The following is a 4,460-nucleotide window of genomic DNA, read 5'->3' as shown; positions in this document are numbered from 1 at the left end:
GGAAGGTACTGGCTTGATATTAGGGGAAACTATTTCTACAGTCAGAGTTGTGCAACAGTGGAATCGGCTGCCTAGGGAGGTGGTGAGCTCCCCCTCCCTGGCAGTCTTCAAGCAGTGGCTGGACAGACACTTGTCAGAGGTGCTTTTAGGCTGATCCTGCATTGAGCAGGGGGGGGGGTTGGACTAGAGGGCTAGATGACTAGATGGCCCCCTTCCAACTCTGTGATTCTGTGATCCTATGGCGAGTTATTCTTCTCTCTGCCGACCTTTCAGGGTTGTTGTCAGGCTAAAATTGAAGATTTTACGTGGTAAGCTATGGAGAGATAACAACATAAGAACATAAGAGACGCCAATGTTAGATCAGGCCAAAGGCCCATCCAGTCCAACACTCTGTGTCACACAGTGGCCAGAAATACCAGGTGCCATCAGGAGGTCCACCAGTGGGGCCAGGATACTAGAAGCCCTCCCACTGTTGCCTCCCCCCAGCACCCAGAAGGCAGAGCATCACTTGCCCCAGAGTCCCTATCTATACCTTGTGGCTAATAGCCACTGATGGACCTCTGCTCTATATGCTTATCTAATTCCCTTTTGAAGCCGTCCATGCTTGTAGCCGCCACCACTTCCTGTGGCAGTGAATTCCATGTGTTAATCACTCTTTGGGTGAAGAAGTCCTTCCTTTTATCCATTCTTACCCGACCGCTCAGCAATTTCATGGAGTGCCCATGAGTTTATGTCTTGTGAATTGTATTGCCAGCCACATGACAACGGAAACGTCTTTGGACAGTGCTGGCTTTTCGGCTTGGAAACGGAGATGAGCACCACATCCCTAGAGTCGGATTCGGCGGGCTTTCGAGCAAGGGAAACCTTTACCTTTACTATAGATAGGAACTCTCAGTCTGGGGTAAGTGATGCTCTGTATTCTTGGTGCTTGGGGGGCGGCAACAGTGGGAGGGTTTCTAGTGTCCTGGCTCCACTGCTGGACCTCCTGATGGCACCTGTTATTCTTGGCCACTGTGTGACAGAGTGTTGGACCGGATGGGCCATTGGGCTGATCCAACATTGGCTTCTGTTATGTTCTTATGAAAACGATGCTTCCGGGAACACCCAGACAACCCCTATCACCGGTCACTATACTGATGTGCCAGGTGTCATGTACAGATCTGATCCCTGGGAGCGGTGGCACAGTGGGTATATCCCACTGTCTTAACATCTGAACTGTGTTAGTTCAAGCCCCGCGCTGGTGTGAGCAGCCAGCCTGTTGTCCCCAGCTCATCGTCCACCCAGCGATTCGAAAGCTTGGGCGAGTAGATAAAATGGGAACCACTCCTTAGAGAGGGTGGGCACGCCAATCTCCCTTGTGGGAGGGCGTTAGCTGAAGGTCGGACGTCCTGGTCAAGGCTTGTAAGGCGAAACAGCTTCTCAGCTACGAAAAGAACTCCTGCAATGGATGTTCCGGCCAGGCGGTGGCAGTGTGGCGATTGACATACGGGTCCTGAAGCCTGGCCAGCAAGCAGCCATGCGGGAAAATGACCGAGCCAGCCAGAAGACGTCTACACCGAGCAGTGACGGCGCGTGCAATTAAAATGAATATATGTTGTCTTCCCTATCCCCTACAAGCATTGTTAGTCCCTTGTCTATATTGAGTAACTGTACATCGCTTTGAGCCCACTGGGGAAAGCGATTAATAAATGGAAAGTATTATTATATTTATTATTATTTAAATGGTGGATGTGGGGAGGGCAGAATGGGGTCTCCGATATGGCACCGTGTTTACCAGTGCTGCTCTTTTTGAAAACAACATCCTCTCCCCCCACTCTACTCCCCAGTGCTAGAGAATTACTGATGAATCCTCTAAGCAGGTAAGAAGAGACGACAGAGATGAGTCGGAACAGCAGTTGGATCCTGTTTAAAGTGACATTTGCCCCTAAGGTAATAATCCCAGAGAGGAAGGTGTGTTTTGTCTGCTACAGGAGATGTAAACAGGGATTTCGCGACACCTGAAAGACATATACACTTTTTGGGGTTGTTTTTCTGCCCCGTAAGCTACCACAGGGGAAGATGTCATGCATCTAAGGTTTCACCTACATTTTCACTCAAGAGCCAACTGCTCCAAGCATGACACTGGACCGCCAGAGAGAGAAGAAGGAGCCATTAAACAGATGATTCGCTCCCAAATTGCCACCTGCAAGCACGCCAGAATTGGAAATGATCTTAATTAAAGACAGAAATACATATCCCGGAGAAATCACAAGGCAGGTTAATTAATAGCTTCAAAGGAGAAGAAGAAAAGCCACTGAAGGGTTCTCAAGGCCTCCGCCAGGCAAAGTGCGCTATTTTCCCTTGGAATGAGCAACGGGTACTCGAGCGATGATAATGCCTTTTTTTTTTTTAGTGCGTGCCCAGTGAACTGAAATTTAAGAAATGAAGGCATTAGTGGATGTGTATCCTTGACAAAGCACAAAAGAAAGAAAAAAACACCTTCCCACGCAAGGACAGGTAAGGCGCCGACAATTGTTTAGGTAATTAAAACACTGCTTTTTTGGAGACAAGATTTGCTGTGGTTTAATGGGTTCAAACCCTTTGGTTAAATGCAGGTTTAACCTTCCGAGCCCCGGCTGTTTTTTGTACTGTTAATTGGGGCCAACAGAGTTCCCCTATCAGATACAATAAGATTCAGGTGAACTCTGTGAGACAGGTTGTTTGACGATAATAGCTATAATTATTTTATTCTCTGTGGCAAGCAAAGACACGTTCTGCCATGGTAATGTCAAACGAGAATAAACTATGACATGGAATCCAAACAGAAAATGCCGCCTTGGTTGATCTTCACGTCTGTTGTTGGATAGCCAAGGCTGGCCCGATCCTGTCAGATTTCGGAAGCTAAGCAGGGTCGGCCCTGGCTAGTATTTGGAAGGGAAACCTCCAAGGAATACCAGGGTCATGAGGCAGAGGCAGGAGATGGCAAACCTCTGAAATGTCTCTTGCCTTAAAAACAAGCCTAGTTCGCCACCTAGTGGTGCACAATGCTAAAAGACCTAGACCATCTGGCTGCCAGAAAATCTTAGGATCTCCTGGCTATACGACACACAATGCCAGGCAGGCAATGCCCAACCACCTCTGCCCAAAAAACATGTCTGGCTTGCCACCTAGTGGTGCATAATGCTAAAAGAGCTAGAACTTCTGGCTGCCAGACAATATTAGGATCTCCTGGCTATTCTATACACAATGCCAGATGATGATGATGATGGTAACACGGCACGAAATGTAAGATCAGAAAGCAGTTCAGAAGGTTGGTAACAGCCTAATACGTAAGGTTGGGAACATTCAGCGGACTCATGTTGAACTAGACTCTTGATCTTTCAAATTCAGTCTGTTCTCCTCTGAGTGGCAGTGGGTCTCCAGGTCCTCACAGCAAAGTCTTTCTTATCACCTACCATGAGATACTATTAACTGGAGATGCCGGGGATTGAACCTGGGACCTTCTGCCTGCAAACCAGGTGCTCTGCTACTGAGCCAGTGTCTCTCCTCATCTCAGTGTGGTCTACCCTTGCCTACTCTGACCGGGGCTGTGGTCAGGCATGCCATTTAGCACGGAGGGGAAGCGAATCCATTCCCCCCGGTTGAAATTGACATAGCGTTGTGCGATCACACATCCTTTGTAGCTGCAGGTTCAGCCCATCGCTGCCCGATCAGAAGTCATGTTCAGCCGAGTGTGTGTGTGTGTGGGGGTGGGTGTTTGCCTTTTATTCCCCATGCACATAAACAAGGAACTGCACCTCCGCACTGAGAGTTCCCCGTGGAGTATGCAGTTATGCGCATACTGCTAAGCGAGGGGGGGAAAAAACGGCACCGAGTCGGGACGGAATGAGCAGACCATCCTGATGGCATGGAGAGCATGCTTGAGCAATCAGGCGGGGAAAGTCCACCTGTAGCCTGTCAGCAAGTATCAGGACTGGACTTTCCCTGGTGTGTTTTAACTCCATTTCTATGGCGGCGCCGCAACGGGGGGCGGGCACCGCTGTGAGCAGACCATCCTGATGGCATGGAGAGCATGCTTGAGCAATCAGGCGGGGAAAGTCCACCTGTAGCCTGTCAGCAAGTATCAGGACTGGACTTTCCCTGGTGTGTTTTAACTCCATTTCTATGGCGGGGCAGCATGGGGTGCCGATAGCTGCAGGACCTTTCCCAGATGTCGCTGTCTGATCATGCCCTTTAGATCCATCAGGCATTTGCAGCTGAGTCGGATCTGACCGCGGCCTGGCAATGGCTGTCCACGATCTCAGGTAATTGTATTTTGCACCACCTACCACCTGGTGCACCTAAACAGCATGATAAAAAGCAGAGAATCACCCTGCCAACAAAAGTCCGCATGGTCAAAGCAATGGTATTCCCAGTAGTCATGTATGGCTGCGAGAGTTGGACTATAAGGAAGGCCGAGTGCCGAAGAATAGATTCTTTTG

This window comes from Gekko japonicus, unplaced genomic scaffold (genome assembly GCF_001447785.1).
Source record: "Gekko japonicus isolate JY-2015 unplaced genomic scaffold, Gekko_japonicus_V1.1 scaffold513, whole genome shotgun sequence".
NCBI classification, from domain to species: Eukaryota; Metazoa; Chordata; class Lepidosauria; order Squamata; family Gekkonidae; genus Gekko; species Gekko japonicus.
Note: the sequence above shows the minus strand (reverse complement) of the source record.